The 24292-nt window shown below is 38.2% G+C and overlaps 1 protein-coding gene and 1 non-coding gene across 11 annotated transcripts in view; one reads left to right on the top strand and one right to left on the bottom strand.

Moving 5' to 3' along the window:
• Positions 1-24292, top strand: part of MAGI2 (membrane associated guanylate kinase, WW and PDZ domain containing 2) — a 729608-nt gene that overhangs the window by 521057 nt on the left and 184259 nt on the right. The window lies entirely within an intron of this gene.
• Positions 14393-14511, bottom strand: LOC139670751 (5S ribosomal RNA). The gene has a single exon (XR_011697536.1). It is a non-coding gene; the product is annotated as a 5S ribosomal RNA (ribosomal RNA).

Genomic DNA, 24292 nt, shown 5'->3' with positions numbered 1-24292 from the left:
ACACCAAGTGCTGAAATTTGGACAGCAATTTTTTGTTTAAAAAATTCCTGATTGTAGCTGCAATATATCTATTAACATGTAAATTTCTACTGAAAAATAATGCTGGGTAGAAAAATACAGTCTTAGATCTATTTCAGTAAATGGTATTCCACTAAAATTTCATTATGCTCAGCTTGAATTCTGTGTTGTTTTGATGATTCAAATGGAATCCACGACATGGTTAAAAACAGCAGAATTTGGTCTAGCAAGGAGTAAAAGCAAATAGCCTTTCCCCCCTGCTCTTAGTCCTATAAGAAATATAGTTGCGAGGTTAAGGAACATTTGGCTTAGCAAGGAACTGAAGAATTTATTCTGTCTCCACTATCACTAGGTAGGCAAAAGGAGAATAAGAATAAATTGTTCTGGATAAGGGACATTAATAAACACAACTTAATCTCTTACTTGGTAACATTATGAGTGACATTACTACAAAGAAAGAGGACAGCTGGCTGATCCTGTTGTTGCTGATGTTTTTAGGTTAATTTTGAAAGAGCCCTAAGGATTTATTATTTGTTTAAAGAAACCCAAATAAACTCTCAGTTAGTGAAAGGTGTTAAGGGACTTCAAAACCCACTGAATGGCTTCTGTTGAAATCCACTGAGGAGCATTGGATTAGGCGGAAAGACATGTCATCTCTAAGAAGGAGGATTTGCCTTTTTCTCGGTGTAAGCTCCCATCATTGATTGACTTGAAGGGCTCCCTATTCAGATGAGGAGTGTGCTTTTTGAGATTTTGTTTATGCAACACCAGATATTGTAATTATGTCTTCATGAATATTCTTTCCAGAGAGAGCGATGTTATTCTGGTGGCAATGCAATCCCCATTTAAAATTTGTGTGCAGAGAGTGTTTATTCTGGATTGTTTATGCCTTTGTGATACATTTTACTTCTCTCACTTCTAATTGTTTTTGAATGACTGTGGCAGTGGTCACTGACAATTAATGACTGATGGGCAAATTGCATGAGTGCTGGCTTTCTCCTCATAATTACCGGGACTCATAATCAGTTAGGAAACCAAAATCAACATCACCCCTCATACACTTCTCTGCCAGTCATCGTTATTTCTTAGTTACTGATCTGCTTATGTTTCCTTCATTTGTTCTTGAGGTTCACAAAAATGTAGTAACTGTTTTTCTCCTTGGAATGTTTTTTATCAATCTACCAATTGATAGAAAGCCCAGCTAGAATATTTAGGGTATTTTTGTTGCATAGCTTTTAATGTAAGAGAGACTCATAATGACAGACTCTTTTTCCTTTTCTGGGGTAGTAAATGTGCTCCATTACTGCCATAATAATTAAGTTAGGCATTGTTGTTACAAATACAGAAGGCTTTGAAAAATCAAAAATAAAAAATTTTAAATGTTTGTGTGGCAGAAAGGTGGAGCTGATATTTATAAAATGTCCATCTTTGCAAGACAAAACCTGTGTTCCCAAAAAGAAGGCTTGTATTAAAAAGTTAATTGGGCTGTGTGTTATACAGAGGTAGTGAATTTGCACTTACTTCAGAGTACATTCACTGTTACCAGTGTGATTGCTTTGGTACTCATACTCTGGGCAATAGTGAGGGCGTGCTCATCTCAGGTCCTGTTGGCCTGGTCTCACTGTTTCTACCATTCTAATCACTGTAACTTCTGAGCCACCAGTTTTGCTCTCTGCTCTCCTTATGCGTGCAGCTGTCCCACTGTTGGAGCTGTAGGGAGCTGTGTAAGAAAAGGGCAATATTGATATTCATTAGTATCATGTGCAGCTGAGAGGAGACGTTGGAATGGGGAATATTGCCCTTCAGCTTTTGCTGTTGTACATTGCCTTTCACATGACTCAATGCCCATCAGCCGAGATTTTGTACAGCCTTGAATTTGAGGTTAAAATAGTGCTACTGTGGGTTTGATCCTTCTGAGAACTAAGTCCCAGCTTTTATTTTTCAAACATTATGTGTAGCCAAATGCCGGTTCAGCTTTGAATATATTCAAACACACAGAATTTTGCAACACCAAGCAAAGCAAGATAAGCTTTAAACTGGTTGAAAGAATTGTGGATTTCTTCTTGGAGTTTTTACTTCTGTGTAATGTATTCCCAACACTGTAAATCTTTGAGTTTAATGCCAGAGATATATTTTCTCCACAAATTTTAAACATTGCCTGTGGGAATTGCTCTTCAAAGGAGTTGAACTAAGAGGATAACTGCGATCAGGTGTTCCTAGGCTGCATAGTTCAAACAATGTGGATTTTTGTCATGATGTGATGAGAGTCTCTGATGAGAGATGAGAAATTTCTTGCTATTGTTAAAAGTAAAATCATGTATGGCTACCTCAGCTTGACTATTTCAGAATGTTGTTTGTGTGATGGGCTTTAGCATAAAGTTGTTTTGTGGAGGTTTTTTTGTAAAGTGCTTTGACTTTTTTTTTTCTTGGAAGATAAGGGAAGGTTCCCTCAAACCTTCAGCACTAGAAAAATATTCTAGGAAAGCAACTTTATGAATTACAAGCATGTTCAATGTAGGTATTTTTCATGGACTGTTGTCAGAACTGGGAAAGTATAGTCCCACAAAAAAGCTTTATTATATAACTGGATTATGAGCTGTAGAAGTCTTTTTGGTCTAAACTTATGTGTGATATTTTCCCAGAAAAACTAGAGATATCTATAATCTGAAAGTGGCTTTTATTCCTGGACAAATGAAACACGGTTTTCTTTCTATTTTAGCAACTATTCAAGTTGTTTTAAAAAATAATGCATTCTTAAGTGAATTAGTGTTTTTACTTTAGCAGGATAGAATTAGAATTAGAAACAGAATTCTGAAGTTTTTTAACTGAGATTATGTAGCTGAAGGAAAGTTGGATCTTGTGCTGAACAGAGATAAATTCCTACTTTACACATAGTAAGGGCACCATAGTAAGAGCACAAAATCTATTTTACTGGGTCAGAATAGCTCTCTGTCTAACCTGTATCCTGTCTCCAAGTACTGCTATGGGCAAATGGTTGAGAAAAGACTATGAGAAACAAAGTAGACATAATCTTGTCCCTCTTGCACCTTCCTACTTCTTTCAGAATCTCTATGCTGGTAGTGGTCTAAGGATCACTGTGCTCTAACTGTCCTTTATAAATGTGTCTAATTCCTTTTTAGGGCCAGTTAAACTTTCTCAGCCTCTGGGAAAGGTTTAATATACCATCACCATATCCCTTTGTGTGATAGTTCTCCAGCAGGAGAATCCTAGTCTACAAAATCTCCTACTGCCAAACGAGGCCTTCCAAATCTCTGATGACATTGGCTGTCCCTTCCTGCACCTCTGCAGGTTCTGCTGCCAGTTTTTTGGGTTGAATGACCAGAACTACACATTACTTGGAATGTGATTGCACTGTTGGGGGCACAGTGGTGTTTCCTGTTTTAGCTTCAGTTCCTTTGCTGAGATTGCTAATGTTCTGTTTGCTTTTTGTATACCCTTGAGTTTAAACTGGTGTCTTGAAGATTTTTTCCCTTAGTGGTAATAATTACTTTAGAGCCATCATTACGTATGTGTGTGTATGCAGTTAGCAATATTTCTGCCTGTGTGCATTTCTTTGCATTTATGGAGATTAAAATTAATCTTCCACTTTAACACTCAGTATTATGAGATTGTTCTTCAGGTTCTCACAAACAGTTTTAATGTGATTATCTGGAATAAGCTTTCAGAGTCTTTTGTCAATATCTCAGAATCAGGAAAGTGACTTCAGAATCACAAGATCTTGAGAAGGAATTTTTATTTACCTTCTTTTTCCTTGAACCCTTAAGATGATTATTTGCATAACTTTATCCACCAGTAAAACAGACTAAAACCATGCCAGAAAAAAAAGCCAGAAAGAGAGTCAATACAATCATCTTGTTTCTGAAATGAAGGCTTTAGGAATGCATGGTAACAGCAGCTCAGTTTAATTAGACTAATTTAATTACTACACAGAAATTGAAGTAGCTGGACCAACTTAATGATGGAAAAGTGAGATATTGAAATCGAGAGATGGCAAGGACTCTTTGTATCTACAGACAACTTCAAAGGGTGTTTCATCTCACCCTTAGCTTTTATGCTAAATCAGGTGATTTTTTCTTCTGACATCCCTGTTCTCCCAGGCATATAGAGGGAGTGAATGGGGATTGACCCTAAATGAGAGTGGCATGGAGGTCTTTAAAGTGGGTAAGATGCTTCCCACTTCAGTTCTGGTAAGATCCATGAAAATTATTTTTAAAAATATTTTTCCTGGGTATTATCTATTCATCTAAGAACTTTAAAACTTGAATGAAAAGATAAAAATTGGGGGCTAAATTTAAACCAGCTTCATCCAAATTTGGTAATGTGAAGCATGAATACTGTAGTAATATTAAAAATGTTAAACTGCTCTTCAAGATTAAGTATTTTAAGAATTACAAGAAATAAATCTTTTAGCTTTAGAAGATTTTGCTACTGTGTTATATCTCCTAAGTAACATTAAACAGCACTGAGAAAAGGAAAAAAAAAAAGAAGACAAGAAAACTGTGCACTACAGGAACTGTTTGAGAAATAATGCTAATGTTAATTGCAAATGGGTGACCCAGTACCTGGTTTATTTTGGCTTATTAGGAGTATATAATACTCACAAATTCAGATTCATTTGTGATATACAAGCATCTCAGTTTAGTGAAACTCTCTATAGCTTGATAAACTGTAGGACACTGCATCTGGGAGTTTCTGAATAATTTATCTGAGGTAATGAGTATCATCATGTGATGCTGTATCAAAGCAACTGCTCAAGTGAATGCCAGCTGGGTACAGCCGTTGTATATCAAATAGTTGCTTGAGTTGTCTCTCCGGAAAAATTAGAGAACATAATGAGCAAAATTAGAAAACCTGTGGAGCAGCCTCTATGGATACCTATTAGCAAGAAGTAATTTGATTAGTGTGAAATCTGTGAAAGTTCATTATTTACAAAGTTTGTCAGTGTTATAAGGGAAACACATGTCTACATACACACATCTATTTTTATACAATATGGACATAAAAATGTATAAAATATAAGATGAGTACTAGATGTACTTATTTTCTACATCAGCTTTATGAAACACTAATAGAGTACTTATTTGCTCAGAATCTAAAAGAAACTCATTTCGTGCCCAACAGAAGCTTTTGGGTTGAGTTTCCCAAAAGGTTTTATAGCATTTTGATAAAAATAAATGTTTCCAACACAAGATCCAGGAGAGGCTGACAAAACAGATTTGCTAAGGGAAGATGCACAGTCCTGTTAAGTATTAGATTGATGTTTTTATGAGGCAGGTATATTGAAAGTGCCATTTGTGCCCACTCTGCTTGTTGCTGACTAGGAATAGAGACATGATGTGCAGAACTGAGAGGACAGACATGCAGAATCTTCAACAAAGTCAATGGATGCTGCAGCTGGTCTGCATCTCTCAGAATGAAGCCCTGCTCCAGATATTATAAATGCTTTACTAGCCTGTCTCCTAGTAAATATAATATCAGAATGTTTTAACAGTGAAGTCATTTATGACACCTTTGGAATCCACAGCTTTAGATCCCAAAACCAATTTGATGATCTATTTGTGTCAATGGCTTTTGTAACTATGGCTAATTGGTTTTTTTTCTGAGACATGAGAGAAATACTGCTTCATAAGGTTGTCATTAGCCTGGGAATAAAGAGGCCATTGATTAGAGGCATGAATAGAATGGCTTGGAAGCCAAATTACTAGTTGGGGATTCCCGAATGGCCGAGGGCACAGCCTGTCTGATCGTAGCAAAACTCTGCATTGCAGTGGGGAGATCTCTAAAGGTTTCATTATCTTGTGATGTTGACCTTAAATCAAGACTTGCTTGAAGGAAATAAATCAGAAGGCTTTTATTTTCAATAACAAATTTTAAATGCACTAATTCAAATATGATACAAACATGAAAGAAGTCTATAGCAGTTCACAGTGACAGACACATTTCTTTGATATAGAGGCACATTTCTGTAGTGTGTGAAAGCAAGAATAGTACTCTTATATAGTACATGAAATGTGAATATTGCAGCAATATTCTATTACATGGAAATTTAAAAGTGGAGGACTGCATTATAATTCTCTAATATTGCATAAAGCACTGACACTCTTAAATTGTAAAAATAACCAGAAAAAACCCACTATGTACATTAAGACAATGATGGTTTTGTTTCTTTTCATGCAAATATATTTTCCAAGCATGTTCTTTTCACATTATAGTGCCCTTTGACAGACATTAAGAATGACAAAGTGGAATCTTTAGTTCTCCAAACTTGAAAATGTACTGATATCCTATTTAAATTCGCTCTGCTAAAAACCTCATATAAACATTAAATGCATATTGGAATGTTCGTATAATTTATTGGATTTTGCTAGGTAGTACCTTTCTAAAGGAAAAAATATTAGTAAATACCCTGACCCTTAATGTGAAATGGTCCTTTCCACATATATGTACAGAAACGTGCTTTATCCATACATCAGCTTGTTTACATTTTAATGAAGAGAGTTGAAATTAAAAAAAAATCAGTTCATAAAATCAATTTACAATATTTACAGGCTCAATGAAATATTTTATTATTTTCTGTCTTTTCCCTTTGTATATCATGAATGTTAACTGAGCCAAAATGAAAAGGACATAACTGATCTCTTTTGAAAATATAATTTGACCTACAGATTTTGGACCATCACAGGAACACATATATTTGTAGTGAAGCACACGGTATTGTGATTTCATAGAATGTCATGTTTTGAATGATTCTAGTTAAATTGCTAGATCTGTGATGAGAAAACAAACTTTCAGTTAGCCTTGTGAATCTTCTCTGTTAACCCTTTATGAGAGCTTACATCACCTAGGCATGAGTAGCTCATTCTGGCACCAAAACCTTCACTGAAATCTTCTAATTCATTTGTCAAGTTACTAGTTAGCAGAGATGGACGAAGCTCAATAACACATTTTGAGAAAATGCTTTTGCAGGAGCTTCAAATATCCTGTCCCAAGAACCACAAAGTACTTTTCTAATTTCCTTTTTTGTGGAAGGTGATTGGTGAGTGGTTCTGCAACACCTCTGTTAGAGCACACTATCTATTCTGCAGAGAATGCTGTAGTGATTGCTGTTTAAGGACATTTTGCCTGTTTAATTTTTCTCTGTATCCCACATATCACCCCTTTGCCTGTAAACTGGATTCTCTGATTCCCACTCCATGTCCTGGCAAGGCAAAGCAAAACAAAGACACAACATAGTCTGCTGAGTATTGGAATTATCAGTGTTAAATGCTCTCTCATTACTGGGCTGAAAATTGAGTTATTTATTACCAATTTGAATGCCATTCTGAAGTTCCACTACAGTTAACACTGCCCTACTTTCATTATAAAATCAATTTCCTGGAGATGCCTATCTCCATTGCTTTGATATATACCACAGTGAAAGCTGGCATAGAGGTGCTGGTGCTCTTCCAAGGTAGAAGTACTGACTGCTGAAGACGAGGTGTAGTTAAAATAGGAAAAAGCAATAGATTTCCCATGCTTCAGACTGGCTGGTGTTCTCCAAGCCTAAAGGACACATCTCAGCTATTTTTGTACTTAAAAATCCCCATTCCCACTTTAGGTGTGTGGGGAACAGCTCCCATTCCATCCTGACTGTCTTTTGAGAAGTACCTTCTGATTAATCCCAGCCATCCTTTTTCTCTCATCTCTCTGTTGTCCTTCAGTGGGTATTTCCATGAGGATAAACTGTAGATTTCAGCTTCAGTAACCTTCACCACTCCCATACTGAGGACATGGAGCACTGGAGCTCCTTCTAGGATTGTAGGTGTGGGCTGCCTTGCTGGAAAGGGACCCACATTTCCCTGAAGGGATCAGTCCCTGTGGGCTCTCACTGCCCTGTGGGAGGGTGTTGCCATGCCCAGCTCTGGACATGCAGGTTTGAGTGCTGCCAGCACAGCCATGCAGAACAGAGCAAACTCAGTCCCCTGTGCTCAACACCAGGCCACCTGTATCCTGCACATTCCAGACTAGGAAATCCCCCCAGTAACTGGGAACGTAAAATTTATTCAACATAGAGAAGTTTCCAGCTGCCTTTGCTTACGCTCTAGCAATGTCACTGCAATCACAAGGTAACAGGAACAACAAAGGGCACTACATCATGCTATTAATGTCTCTGGTTTGGGGCTGTTTTAAGAGGATTTTGCAGCTTTAACAGTTTTATGTGCCTACAGATACTCTTAGTTGTGGATTTATTAGGATATTTTTTCTCTTTAAGTATTATTAGATACATCTTCAGGAACAGGGTTTAAACCTGTCTTTTTTTTGAGCTAATTTAATGTATATAAAAAGCCCAACTTTTCCTTCTTTAGACTAGAAAGCTACTTCAACTCTTAAACTGTTTACCATCCTCATAACCTTCTTTTACCTCATTTCTATTCATCCTATTTCCTTTTCTACCTCTCTTTTCCTCTCCATCCTTTAAGTGATCTTAGCAGGTGCTAAAGATGTCAGGCTGATAGCTCTGCAGATACAGACTCTCTCTGAATCAGACTTTGGAGATGCTAGGAGTAAGCAATGTCAGTCCTATATCTCAGATTATCTGTCATGGACTTTACCCAGGACCCTCTTTAGAGAAGGAAAATCTATACACCATGTTCTTTATCTTCCTCAGTGGTGACTGCTGAAATATTTGCAGATTGATCAATGGTGATGAATTGGTATGTAACAGGTATATGCTAATTGCATCATGTCATTGTGTCAGAAGCTCCATGTTTGATGGCATTTGGGCTGTTAACCAATTACAATCATGCTCATTTAGTATTTTCACTACATAAAACCCCATATAAACCCACTATAAATGCATCACTAAAATCACAAAACTGAAAGCCACAAATGCCCTGCTAATTAGAAAAATCCTGGACCAAGCGAGAAAGGAAGGAAACTGTGGAGGGGGGGGGGTTTAAATACACTTTATCAAATTCTGCTCTAATTCCTTCTTTATATTACAGTTTAACCCTTACATATTTTTCTTTTGCTGTATGTCATAAACCATGTCAATTTTCTCTGCATTTTTTCTTTTTAATAACTTCTTCCTATTTGTTTCCTTGTTGTTTCTTTATTGGTTAAACTCCCTCTTTCTTTGTAGTTTATCCAAACTCTAAAGCCCTAATTGTGTCACCTGCCTTTGGGTTTCTGCAGGCAGGTGCTGCTACCCATAGAGCAGTGAGGTACAGGGAATTGCATGTTCATGGTGTTGGGCATGGAGAGTCAACTTCCACTGAATGGACCAAAGAGAAAAACCTGAAGGATAATTTTAGTTCTGCTGGCTTCCCATTCTGTCATTTCTAGAAAACTTTTTGGGGTTAGGTCATGAAAACTAACAAAAACTTCACCATTCTTTATAATGCTACATCCTCTAATTTCAGGTGTCCTGGGTTGAGCAGGCAAAACGCCAACTGTCCAAGAAAGAGTGAAAAGGGTTCCTCCTCCCCCCAACTAGCTAAGAGGAAAAGAAGAGGGAGGGGAAAAAAAAAACTCAAAACCAGGTTTATGTTGAAACTAACTACATGTATTTATACAGAAAAGGGAAAAGTAAGAGGAAACTACAATATAACACACACTTACACAAGTTACATATATATAACAAGGAATAACTTCCCACTCCCCAATGAATACAAAGCAAAGTCTATCACACTAGATCTGTAAGTACTCTAAGAGACACATAGCAAGAAACAGAAAGAGTAACAACAAAAATGTTTCTACTTCCCTGATTTCAAACAAAATGCAAGCAGAGGCAGCAGGGGCAGGAGCAGGGCCTGCTCCAAGACAAAAGCTGGGTCACGTCCGGCTTGTACCTCAGCCATGGCAGAACTGACCAAGCCACTCCCACACACTGGATTTTACACCCTTTGAGATGATGTAGTATGGTATGGAATACAATATTATTGTCTGGAAGAAGTCAGCTCTTAGCTAGCTCAGCCCAGCTCAAGTCAGCTGGCAATCCCAGGCCTAGCTGAATTTTTAAAATCTAAGTTTAGGCCCATCTAGCCAAACCCATAACATCAGGATTGTCACCCTCCAAGAAAAGAAAACCTACAGTCTAGTTTTGCTCTTGTTTTATCAAGAGATGTATTAATGCACTAGAACATGGAAATTATCCTTACCAGTTCCTTTTATTTGTTTAAAATGCCTGTTCAAAATCATCACTATTCAAAAGTACACATCAACTTAGAAGTTTTAAATATCAGTTCTTAAATCCACCATCTTTTTAGAATGTACTGTTCAGGCACTGAAGGCAAGCATAAAAGCTATCAGCTGCAGAGTTGGTATTGCTATATCAAATCAATAGTATAAATTTAAATTTAGTCTTTGGCAATTGGCAAAAGAGAGTCACCTGATTGACTGTTATGTAATGACATGACAAAAGTTATTGAGCTGTTAAATTAAACATTTTCTGTTATGATGCTGTTAATCAATACAGTAATATTTGTGTAAATTTGCTCTGTAATCTAAGGTGGGTGGGGGAGTTATGTCTGTATTATGTTTTTGCTTTTAAGTTTGGTTTTTGCATCAATTTAATCCTACAAGCACCATCATGTTTTACTGGGCAGATCTACTTTGCTGTCTAGTCCTAAACTCTAGCTAGTCCTAACCCTCTAGTCCCACCTTAAGCTCATGTGCATCAGCAGTTTGAAGTCTCTTAGGTGAACCTTCTCACAGCCCAAGCAGCAGTCTGAGCCCACACATGCTTCTGTGGTTGTAATTCCAAAGTACATCTCATGGCTATTGTCATAGACTTTGGGGAGGGCTTAGCAGTGGAAAGCTGCTCAAAAATCTTTCTGGTCCCACAAATACCACTGTTCAGCAATTTCACCCTTGTAATTGTCACTTATGCTTGGGCTACTCATTAAATGATCAGCTTTTAGATGCCTCCTCTCAACTGAGAGGAGAACACTAACTTCAAATTTAGTTTAAGATAAAAGCAAGTTAGTTTTCTAATTTGGCACTGAAACTTGACTTTAAGTGCTTGCACAGCCATTTTGCATGTTTCTACCACATTATTTTACTTCAGTGGATGAACAGCAGAGATAAGCAGCTTTCTAAGCTGCTATTCACCTGTTCCTGATGGCACAATCAGTCCTATTCCCTGGTATAGATTATGATAGTTGGTAAACTTTGCACCTGTAAGGGAGAAACTGTAATCCAGCAGAATCATGTCTGAAGCTGGTGCATAAACAAACATTTGACTGCACCTTGAGTTTCTGCTTAGCTCTCCAGGACTGCCCAGTGCTTTATTCTCTAGAGAGTATCTAAAAATACAGCTCAGACTCTCACTGAGTTGGGCAAGGCTTCACCTTTCCGAGAGGAAGGACTACATCAGGAGATTGAAAAAGGCATCCTGGTGTAAGGGAAGGAGTTTTATTAAGTGAACAGACAGGGCATGTTTTGTCATCTCTGTGCTAGACTTGCAGCACAGACCTGTCCTTAAAGCTTGTGACTGGGAAGTACAGAGTCTGAAAGACCAGGACTTCTGTACCAGCTTCTTTATCACAACAAATGCAAATTCAGTATCTTAGTGTTCAACTGAATGCATGTTAAAGTGCATAGTCAATCATTTTTCATTTCATAATTTAATGTCATTTTTCCAGTTTGCCACTTCCAGCTGGCCTTTTTGCAATACATTTTATTTTTCAGTCATCTTTTAGTGAATCACCAGATAGAGCAGCTGTGACAGCTATCTAATAATTATATCTCTGTATTAAAGTCTAACGAAAATATAACTTTCAGGGAAAAGTCTCCAGTAGTGCCTAAGTAGTGGTAGCAAAACTACCACTATTCGGTAATTGAATTGGTGGTTGATTAAATATTTGTATAGACATTCACATAGCTGTATTAACTTCAAATATTGTTTATGCAAAATTTGCCTTTGGGATTAGAATGAAGAAAAGCAATGGAGTTTTTATGTCTCAGGAGTAATTAGTATTGCCTTGATGCACATTTGCACTGTGTCAATCACAGGCATCCAAAATCACCTCTGTGCGTGCCATGGCCTTTCCCTTGATTTAGTCAAAGCCAGGCAGGACTCCTGTATTTGAAATACAGAAAAGTGGATACTATGCCTTATTCTATCTACTCTGATTTATAAAAAGTGAAGTGAAAATAAACAATGAGAGTCTAGAGGTCTTTTAAGATAGTAAAAATTGAGTGACATGCAGGATGGAACCAGCTATTTGGCTTCACCTGGAACCAGAAACTGAAATCAGAATGCAATGCATAAATGCATTAATAATTTTGTATCCCTACAAGCCCTCCATAGCCTTGTGACTCCCCTTTCCCCAGTTAAAACAGACTTGTGTGAAGTTAGATATGAGCAATCTGGAGACCCATTATTAACCCAAAGGCCAGACTCTCCCTGTGGGCTGGGGCTGGAAAGACCCCACAAACTGCAGCCATTAGAGGTTGGACAGAAATGAGGGGAGTTTAATTATGCAGCCATCTACACAAGGGATGCCTGGGTCTTGGAGAGATTCCCAGGAACATAAGTAAAACCCAATTCAGTAGGTTTCTCTTACAATCTCATTCAAGAGTCAACAGACTGAAGCTTATGCTAGGGAGGAAGACCTGTTTTGTTGATTACTAGAAGTTTCTCATCATCTGTTTTGTAGGATTCTGACCTTTTCCTAAATGAAATGGAAAGTTTTCAGTTTTCTCATTGGAAATAGATGCAAGTGCTGTCAGCAGGAACTGCAGACATACCATTTCTGCCAAATTTGTGCTTTTTCTGTCAGTTTTTTCTTTTTGTTACTGGTATGCCATAATGCTGACAGCTTTTATTCTTTGAACAAAACCTAGCAAGGAAGTTTCTGTTGAAATGTGATTATTCCTTTCACTGACACAGATGGGGACTGTTCCAGTTACTTCTGATTCAGTATCTGTGCTGCTGAAACTGTCACCCTTCACCTTGTTGGGTTTTTTCAAACACCAAATATTTTCTAGGGGCTGGCAGTAGTCCAGAGAAAATGCTGCTGTGCTCCTGCTGAAATCATATCAGAAGTCCTTTGTATTTCAGCTGTAGTGCATTCAGGAGTAGATTTTTGCTTACCACAAATGCAGATTATTCCTTATATTCCTTATAGTTATTTTTATTCTCAATGAGCCACAAAAATGAGCTTCACTACAGCGACATGTAGAACCCGTTTCTCTTTAAATGGTAGACTTTTTCTATTCCTCCTAATGGGAAAAGGTGGAATTCGTATAATAGATTTACTGCCACCAAATGTAATACAGCACAAGAAATATGTCTATTAGTTCTCCTCTTGGAAGGTTTCAGTATGCCCCAAATGGTCTAAACCACCTGATATTCATGTCATTCAATACATGGCAGCCACTGCCTTCAAGAGAGGGAGCAGCTCTGAACTTCCCTCTTCGCCCTCACCTGACGGGATGTGCTTGAGCCCATCTCCCTGCTCTCTTCTGTGAACCTGAATTTGTCCCGGATTGACTGGATGCATTTCCATGGGAAATAGCATCCATAGATTTTCTGGGAATATGAATGGATCCTGCCTGCTTTCTATATGTGGACTGCAGAGAAAATCTCAAGACCCGTAATATGGTGCATTTCTCTCCCTGTTCTTACCTCCGTAAAGGTAGAGAAATCATGATGGTAATACATCTTAAATGATTGGTAATTAATATACCTAAATTAAGATATAGTTCCTCTTACACTTGTCTTGGGTTGAGCTGGCAAAATGCCAATTGTCCAAGACAGAGTGAAAAGGGAAGAGGGAGAGAGGAAAAAAACCTCCAAACTAGGTTTTTGCTTAAACTGGCTACATATATTTATAGAGAAAAGAGAAAAGTAAAACTACAATATAGCATACACTTACACAAGCTAGGAATGACAAAAGAAACTTCCTCACTCCCCAATGAAAACAATTCTATCACCCTGGATCTATGAGCACTCCAAAAGACACTAAGCAAGAAACAGAAAGAGTAACAACGACATGTTTCTACTTCCCTGAATTTAAACAAAATGCAAGTAGCAGGAGCAGGGGCCTAGCACAGTAGAAGAGCTGTAGCATGTTCTTCTACTTCGGCCATGGTGGAACTGACCAAACACCTCCCACTGCTGCACTCATATCTTAGGTTTGTGTCATCTGGTATGAAATATTTCTTTGGTTACTTAGTCAGGTGAGAGCTGTCTTCCAATCCATGTAGATTCTCTGAGCCTGCTAATTTGAGGCCTAGCTAAAACCACTACAACTTCCACCCCTTATTTCATACCAAATGACATCAAACTTATATTCTATAAGTTTACATCTATTTATTCCCGCACTTAAACAGTCCTTGTTCAATCCAGGGCCGTATTAAAAGAAAAACCCTACAGCACCTGGTATTCCCAGGCAGTCTCCCATCCAAGTACTAGCCGGGCCCGATCCTGCTTAGCTTCCGAGATCAGACAAGATCGGGCGTTCTCAGGGTGGTATGGCCATAGGCCATATAATTTCACCCTCCTGTTAAGGAAAATGGGATGGAAGAAAATGGGATGGAGGAAAAAGTGATGGAAAGGTGACTGAACACACATAGAAGAGCCTGGCCAAAGGAAGGAAGTGAATCCAGATGAGCAGAGGACAGTAGTGGAACCTGAGACCAACTTATTCTACATTACCTCTTGGCCTGCTTTATGCTACGTAGTCACTCAACACTTAGAAGGGCTCTAAGTTTTTTCCATTAGCTTCTGACACTCCAGGACATATGAACTTCATTGAAATGATCTTATTTCAGAAAGGAACACAGGCATTAGGAGAATATGATTTGTATAACATTCACCCCTGATATGTAGCCACTAATTCATATCAAAATTATAACTAATAATGATCAAGACAATCACCATAATGATTGCACGTGGCAAATACAGTTTTCTGCTACTAGATTTAGGAAAAAAATATACCTAGTGTATTCATATTCTTTTCAGTTGACTTTTGTAGAACTTTTAAGTAATCTCTAGGCTTCTTTAAATATTTCTGATATTTAGAATCATAACTTCTTATACTCTTCTAGATTTCATCTTCAGCAAGGAAGCCTTGGTGAGTATAAGGTATCCCTTCACAATTTCCTGTATATTTTTTTGCTTAGGTGAAACAATGCAGTCTTTAATAAAAGAAAATAGAGAATAATTACAAAAAGTGTTTCTAAATGCTTGTCTTGTCTGTGCTTTTCAAATAAGGAAAGTAGCATTATTCTTAAAAGTAGTTTTCCCTTGTTTAGCACTCTTTCTGCTTCTCCTATCTAAAGAATTAATCCACTCCTCTGTATAGCTGCTGTTGAACTATGGAGAGCATTTCCACCTTCAGCTTTGTTAACATTAAAATACATGTTCCATAGTCTGTCTGGAGGTGATAGATGTCCTTTTCCTCTGCAGCCTCAGAACCCCAAATCTAATCAAGTCGCTGAAGCCCTAGGGGAAAGGCCAGGATCCAGTAGCGCCAGGGAAGATGATGGACAGGAACTGTATAAAGGATAGTTTATTAGTGAAAAAGCCCTCTTGTCTTCTTTGTTAACACTTTCTAGAAAAAAACTTATAGCAAAAACATTAAAGAATTTACTCCTGTTCAAAAACATTAAAGTAGACTTTCCACTGTGATTCTTCTAGTGCTCATTTTAGATTTTGAAATTTGAAATCTGCAGAGCCTGCAAGGTAGAAGAAATCACCTTACCTTTATCATTTTTCTGTAGAACACTTCAAGAATGTATTGATTCAGACTATTGAAGGACTAAGAACAGCACTGATGGCTAAACTATAAATGCTCAGGATTTTTTAGCAGCTTGACAAAGTATTCATATTTTTTCTTCTACAGAACTGGTTTTATGTAGAAAAAAATTACCTATCCAATGGCAACAAACTAGAAAGACTTCAACAACTAACTTGATAGGGAATTTTTAATCCATTGGAATTTTTTGCTTGTTTTTTTTTTCTCTACCAATTCAGCAATACAAAGACTTCTATTATAGTAAAAGAAAAAAATACTCAAAAAATGATACATTAATAGATACAGAACATGCTTATGTATACCAAACCAAAGAGAAACCTATTTGTGCAGGAAAAGTTTTCTTTTGGATAAAAAAGCAGAAAAAAGATTTTCTGAGTTTTTTTCAGGATGTTGTAAAAGTTGAAAAATAGTTATTTTTAGTTTATAAATGCAAACAGATCAGCTTATTTTTTGTTCCAGATTGTACTGTTTAAAATGCTGATTTTATATAAAATGTCTAATAATTTACCTTTTGCTGTGGGATGGAAAATTAGTGGTTCTAAAATTTTTATGTTTAATTAGAAGTGGCATAATATTTTTTTTTTGTGAGCATTTAATTCTGGATGGAAATTCAGTTTTTCAGCTGCTGTTATAGTTGTGCTGTTCTGAGCTGCACAGAGAAAGCAAACAGACAGTACTTCCTGCTGTTTGGGTTTTCTCTCTGGGGCAGACCATCTTGGAATGATAAGTGAACATTGAGTAAGAAGATATTGATAATGCCAGGTGTTTAAATCACATTGTGCATTCTGCTCTAAGCATTGTACACACAATATTAGATCCTGTAGCCCTGAACTACATTTTTTCAAGTTGTGCTTTGTGGCCCTAGCTCTCCCTGCCTGCGCATATGGAGTGTTTCATAACCAACGCTTCTATGGTAGTTACACATCACAACAAAACAGCATTCTTTTGGCATTATAAACAGCTCTGGTTTAGGCAGACATTAAAACCAGAAAGTTTTCCATCTGAACTTTTGCTTTGGATAGGCCTGAATTAATAGATTTTAAAGCACAACAGTAGACTTCTTGGAGAAGAATTAGGTGTATTTTAAAAAATGTGTATTTGTTAAAAACACTGGAGGTAGAGTCTTCCTTGGAAATCAATCACTGGAAATGGAAAACAAATCCTATCTGGTTTCTCACTTTGATTGTTAATGCTAGGTGGTATGCCATGTTGTTAAAAGAGAAAAAACATTCAAGCACCTTACATTTTAAGCAACTTACCATTCTGCTTTGTTAAACTTGTCCTACAGTCTTCATTAATGCACTCCACAAAGGATAATGGCAATATGTTGTCTGAACTTGTCAGTTAGTAAACTAAAACCACAGTTAAGAGTGAAAATAAAAATTATAATTTGCATTGAGTCATATATGCCAAAGTTCCTGAATTATTAGGTAATCCAGTGACTAGATACAGTGAAAATCTTAAATATGGGTGGATATCTATGGATATTATAGAAGCAGCATCTGCCTCTCACCTTTGAGGAAATATTATTGATTTTCTCTTCCAAACAGTGAAAATTAAACCCATAAAAATGCTCTGTGGAACTTTTGGCTAAATATGGGTTAAAAATGAGATTAAGAAAAATAATTATATTAAGAAATTCATGCGTCTTGATTAAAGATAGTGTAGAGATATTCAGCTCTACAACCTTAGAAATCGGTAACATGGTGGTCTGGAGTCTCTGGGTCTTGCCATATAAAGAAGGCCAGTGGGGGATTTCTAGTCTCAGTGCAGAAGTTGGTCCTGATGATTTGTTAGAGGGCACATATTTTTTCAGGCACTCCTGACCCAGTGATGATTTCTGCTGAGATTATCAAAGAGACGTGGGAGTCACCTTTAAGAGTCCTGTAGCATTTATGGCACAGATAAAGGCTCACTGGCATACTCAGATCCCATCCATTCCAGCACACGAGCTGAAGTGATACGTGTGAAAGAGCTCCATCTCTTACAACATCTGCAGTGCTCCAGTTGGTCATTGAAAATGGGGGTTTATTCAAGAGTGGCTGCAAAGAGAGTGGAATAACTGACTGAGGGACATCACTAGTTCCTTGCCTGTGTTGGGTCCTTATTTCTCCAGACTCCAAAACGTGAATTTGAAACACTTGGGGAAAGCAGTGCACTGCTGTAAGGATCCACTTTTGCCTTTCTGGACTTCTTACCATCCTCTCCTACGTGCCTTTCTCACCCCAGACTGAAATATTGATGGGTCAACTATATGGCAATGAGAAAGCTACTTGTGTGTCAGGGGACAACCAAATTCACACAGCCAACTAGATAAGGTTTATGGTAATGTTGTTCATTGTTTTAACAGTCTCTGCAACTCAGCCACAGCAGGAGACTCTGTCGATGTACAGTAAACAAGAGCTGATTGATTTTGTAATCTCATGAGGGAGGCCTGCCTTCACATTTAACTGAAGCTCTCATTTCTTTTGCTCTAGTAAATCTTACAAGCTAGAGAACAAACAGCACTCTAGTACTTCATATATTTAAAAAAAGAAAATCCATTTCCATCTTCCAGAGGACAGAATTGTAGGTGCAGAAGGTCAGCAGCACAAGTTCTCAGGCACTCTGTAGAACCATACTCCTGAAAAAGAGCTTTTTTTTTGTTTTTTTGAAACAGCTGAGACAATTTTAGCATCAGTGTGGTATGAACTGCATCTTCCTCACTGCATGCATGTTCCGTTTGTACAATTCTATTTATATGAACAATAAGAAATACGTTTTGTAAAACCAAATTAAAAAAGGAGAAAAACAGTCTATAGGTGTTGGAGTGTAATGTAAAATTTATGCATTTACAAGAAAGACAATTTTTCCTTAAACTATTCCTTGTGGCTTTAGACCCTTCTCACATTGCTTTCTTCTTTTTTCTTTCTTTTTTGTAATCTTTTTTGAACATACTAATTTTGAGAGGTATCACTGAAGATATTTAAAAGACATGTAGATGAGATGCTTAGGGACATGGCTCAGTGGTGAACTTGGCAAAGCTGGACTAATGATTGGACTTGATTATTTAAGAGGTCTTTTCCAAATTAATTGTATCATTCTGTGGTTCTGTATGCCTCTTGAGGGTGATAAAACTCTTATGACATGTTCCCAGGACTTAGAAAGGAAGATATCTTCCATTCCTCTTTCACCATTCTGCACCTTTTTAGTGCCTTGTAATTGTCCAATGTTTGGGTTCTTTTTGCAGTGCTGTGTTATCCCACAATGTAGAAATTTATTTTTTCCATTATTTACTGTGACTTTAAAGAAAATGAGAAGTCTTCCAAAAAATACCAAGAACAGCTTTTCAATAATTCCAAGTGTAGGAAAAAAAGTTTCATTTTCTCATTGAGGGAGCGCTTATTTCCAAGGAGCTGAGAGCTGTCCTGGGAGTGGGTGGGATCTCCCAGCATGGTCCTGAGCCCACAGGCACCCAGGCAGCTGGGTGCTGCTGCAACCCCACACACTCCTTGTCTCATTTAGTATAGCAGACACCCAGCACATAAATTTTATGCTGAATGGTTAAAGATTTACAAAATCTTTAAGTAACTCAAGATTATTTTCTAGTAGGATGTATTTACCATCTTAAACCGTCAGTAACTGTGCTTTGTGATGTCATCTGCCCACTTCTCTCCCCATAGTCTTCCTTCAAATTTCTGCTAGGTTAATCTGATTACTGAAGTTGAGATTTAAATGTTAAATGACACTAAAACCCAAATATTTACATCCTCATGTGTGTATATTAACATGCCAAAGTTCTTAGAAAATTAAGTTTCTATCAGCATTTCCTGTTAAGCGGGAACAAGTGTCACTCATTTTAAAAACAAGGAAAAATTCTCATTGGGAAGAACAACAAGTAAATATTGCAAGGTATTTTGAAAGGAGGATGATAGACTTTGAGATCATTGACAGATGAATTATGGTCAAAAGAAAGTAGGGGGCTTTTTAGCATTTACCAGGACTTCCACAGCTGCAATTGTGTTGAAAGATAGCATTAAATTCTTATTTCTAGTCAACCTGTCAGAGATGCAAACCACTAACTAAAATAGTACTGTGTGTCCCATCTCTTTCTTGTGCCACTGGGATGCACAATATTTTTCAGTTTGTCACAGAACTGAGGTACCTTTACTAGTATTTTGTCTTCATATGCCAATTGCTTCCATGTTCGGTCTTACATAGGAAAAAATGGTAATATAAGAAAGCAAATTAGGTGAGAATGTACTTTGCAAGTGGGTAAAACAAAAACTTAATATGTAATTACAAAGTAAAATGAATTTTGTTTGGGGCTTTTAAATTCCTTTTGGAGTCAATGTCAGTTTCAAAAGTCTAAGAGAAGAAAAGAAAAAATCACCAGGCAGTGCTCGGTCCATACTCTTCAGGTTTACTCCTCCAGGCTGTCATTACTCATTGATACTCTGACTGATGTGAGCTGGACAACTTTCATGTTCTTCTGGAGTACTGATTTTGACAAGGCAAAATTAGTAACATTTGCAGAGTGCTTAGCAAATCTCGGTTATATTGGCAGGCAACATTTATTTCTTCAGCCTGGAGGCACTAGAATTGAGGATGCAGGATCCCAGTAGAGCATAATTCTCTTCAGAGAAAACTTGATGTCAGCTTTTCCTACAGAGAGGTGGATGAATTTTAATTGGGTGCATCTGGGATTTCCCCCATCTCCCAAGTTTCCCTGCTGCCTCCCATCTCTAGCAGGGTCAGGTCTCCCCAGCCGCTGAATTCAATTTGATCCTTTGAGAAAGTCTCAGCTGAGATTTCATAAATATAGCATGAGAAAGTGTGCCTCCATTTCCATATTTACAGCTTTAACAAAGCCACATCAGAAAGCACTAATATAAAACACCAGATTCTGAAGTGGAGAAAGGAAGCAAGTTATGCAACACTTTATCCATTGAGGTTAGATAGCCTGAAACAACATCACCAGTATGAAACTTCCAAAAGGACAGAGAAACTTACTTGGTCAATTTGTTTGTGGTGCTATACATGTGCAGAAAAGGGTTGCAAAAAGGTTTGTGAGAATCAGATCCCTTGGACAACTCTATCGCATGCTATCCCCCTATCCCAATCCCTGGGTAACCTCTAATCCCATGGTTTCCAAACTCATTGATTAGATTCTTCCATACCTGTATCAGTAAGTCCAATATAACTGGAGGCTATTTCTCTGTCACAAATTTTGTATTTCAGATTTGAAAACCTTTACTGACTTGCTATGGTCCATAGTCCTTCCCATGGAGCTGTCAGATTTTAGGGAAAGTTACAATAATGCTTTAAAAATTGTAGATTTACCTTAGTTTGTAACAAAACCAAGGAAGTGATTTTCCTTGTCTAGTGAATCTATGGTTCTGGTTAGCCCTGAAAAGAAAAACTTCTCCCAAAGCCTCTGATCCTTTATAGCAGTAAAATTTCATCTCATCTCTTTGCCCTTCAGATAGCCTCACATCGCTCCTCTACTACATTAGTAACCTTCCCCACCCAGATCTCAGTGAAACATCAATAATTATCTGCCATCTAGAAACCCAGTACCCTGCAGGAGGCTCGTGTCACCTCTGAGAGTGTGTCTGAGTGAGGAAGGGAAGCAGAATCATGTCTGACTGTTTGCCAGGAATGCAGAGGAAAGTGATCCTGCCAGTGAGAGCAGTGTACTCAGTGGAGCAAGGCTGGAGGGCGTGGAGGGGCCAGAGAGTTTGGCTGACTGGCACTGAAGTCAAGGTCAAGCTGAAGGCAAGATCAGAATTAGTTTATTCACCATGTTGGGTTTCTATTATTCTTTCAGTTCATAATATCTTTTAAGATAAATACATTAGTAGATGGGAAATGCTGAGCCACAGAGCAGAGTCGGCTGCTTACCTTAAAATATGTACTGTCTCTGATCTGATGTCTTCCTTACTGACTAGCTGGAAGGACATTTGGGGAAAATCACCATGCTTGAAAGTTAGGGATATCATCAAAAGAGTGCAAGTGAGAAAGAGGATGATGTGAGAAATGTGATTTGACATGTACAGGATTGAAGTTTAACCTATATAAGGCTGCAAAATGCTGAAATTTCGTTATGGACATCTCATTAATATTTGTTTTTCTTGATGTTCATAATATCTATCTTGGCACTGGATGCACATGATACTTCTCTGTCTAGCTTCATCAGATCCCTGCCTCTGATCAGATCTCTGTTGAGACAGACTTTGATAGAAACCTGCTAAAGCTATTTCACATCAAAGTCTGTGTCTCAGTAATATACATTTTTAATTGGTCAGAGCTGTTGTTTATGCTGTACAAGACAGTTCCTTTACAGTCTCATGTTTATCATTTAAAAGACTGTCAGGAAGTAATTGTTGGGTTTGTTTCACTTTGTCAGATTGGCTGCAATATGCTTCCATTAAAGATTCAAATTGAAGTGTTGAATTTTGTGTACTGTCTGGTTTTCAACTGGTAAAAGTAAACAGTAATATAACATCCAGAAGAGGAATATCTGTTTGCTAAATGTAGCTTAATTCTTAGATGATTCTTTTTTTCTTTTTATACATGAATTTAAAATAACTCATATACTTATGTCATTAATTCTATGTAGAGTCTCTAACTAACATGATGTTTGAATCTATAATTTAAATGAGGCTTTGCACTCGATCTAAATGAACACAGGAGACAAGTACTGTAATAGCTTGCAATTGACCTGGCGGAGCCATTTAGAAATAATTTGAGAGTAATACACTTGATCCTGCAACCTTTCCTCCCACAGACTGTCTAATTTCAATCTTACGGTTCCAACAGGGGCCATTAGCATGGCATCATCTCTGATTCATGGGGATGTGAAGAATGAATTCATTATATATGGAAAGTAACATTTTGATCTCTTGGCCATAGAAGAATGTTGGAACTGAGTGGGATCAAAACACATGATTAGAATCTTGTAGCTGAGATGATGGTGGTTATCAACGCAGGTGCATAAAGGGGATGGATGCCAATAGGCTTCCCTGTTGCAAGCTGCAAAATTTAAATGTCTTGCCACCGAGTTGGTCTGTCAGAATAGGGAAATTCATCTCTGACTGATGAGTATACTCTTTTCTTCTCCTTTACTCATTTGGAAGGTGCAGTTTCATGTAAGACCCCTGTTCTCAGAGGAAGCTGAGACTGTGACTTGTCACATTCACTGTCCTCTTCTGCAAGAATTTTAGGAGTAGCAGGAGAAACAGAGCTGGGATCAGAGATCTGAACAACCATGGGGTCAGTTAGATGGGGGACTTAGAGAACACAATATATTTGGTGACAGAATAAACTGCTTGGGCAGGAAAAAGGGAAGATGTAAAGCAATGATTTGTTACACCCTTGCCACCCCAGTCAGAGCTGTGTTCTCCTGACTCCTCTCACTGTTCTCAGCTGTGACAAGGGGACAGGATGTTCCTGCTTGTGTGCACAGGCCCTTACTCAGATTAAGTGTGGAAACAAGACATGAAATTCTATGTGAAATGGCATGGCATGGGTAAAACCAGCAGAGCTTATGAATGAAGGGTGAGGTTTACCTCACTGCTACTGAAATTGCACAGAGTAAAACCACACTGCCAGCCTTTCCCCACAGGCACACCCCACACCTGGCCCTGCTGTGTCTGCAGCATGTTGCACATGGCTGGATACGCCTGGGACTTACTCCCTGACTCAAAGAGCTCCCAACAAAGAAATCACTTAAAGTAGTCCACCCTAATGCCTTGGGATTCCTCATATAGAGGGCTAAATGAGTTGGAAAGGCATAGCAACATCGTTTTTAATAATTGTTTGGACCTTTTGTGATCAGGGCCACCAACAGTTCCCAGGAAGGGCAGCAGTTGGGTGCAGCAGCTGGAAGTTCTGTGGAACTAAAAATACGTAACCTGAGGATTGCTGAGGCAGCCTGTGATTCAGGCAGGGAAAAACAAGCTGAGCAGGAGGAGCAGCATTGCCATGGAAGGTCCAGGCTCTGTAGGCTGTCAGAAGGGGTGTCAGGCCAGCCCCCCACCGACCCCACACCTGGGTGGCTTGTGGGGTTTCTCTGAGGTTTGGTGAGGAAAATAAGACTGACTCCCTGTGGATGCCAAGGTTTTCTTGATTGGATTTCGTGACATCATGATTCTGCTCTTTGCCAACAAAGTGACCTAAACTGAGTGTAAAAGAGTAACTGGAAAGGTCAGAGGAGTAAGCAGAGTGGCTTTGGACCTCTCAGTCTCTAATTAGGGGATGGTTGCTTAACAGCATTTGAGTGGGAGGAATAAGCCCCCATAGATAATATCTGAGGCTTCAAACTGTCTTCCTTTCTCTTGTCAGAGGGGAAAAAAAATGCCTGCTCCTGCAGGAAAGGCATTAGTGTCTCAGGCCTGTGGGGCACGGCAGGGCAGGTACTTCTCTGAGGACTCTTGTGCTTTTAAGTGGCTCTAATTATTTTTGAACGACTAAGTAGAGTGCTCATTAAGCATTTCCCTTAAATGACAATGATGACCTACAAGGTC

Source organism: Pithys albifrons, chromosome 3 (assembly GCF_047495875.1).
Source record: "Pithys albifrons albifrons isolate INPA30051 chromosome 3, PitAlb_v1, whole genome shotgun sequence".
Classification (NCBI taxonomy): Eukaryota; Metazoa; Chordata; class Aves; order Passeriformes; family Thamnophilidae; genus Pithys; species Pithys albifrons.
This window is presented reverse-complemented; position numbering and strand designations above follow the sequence as displayed.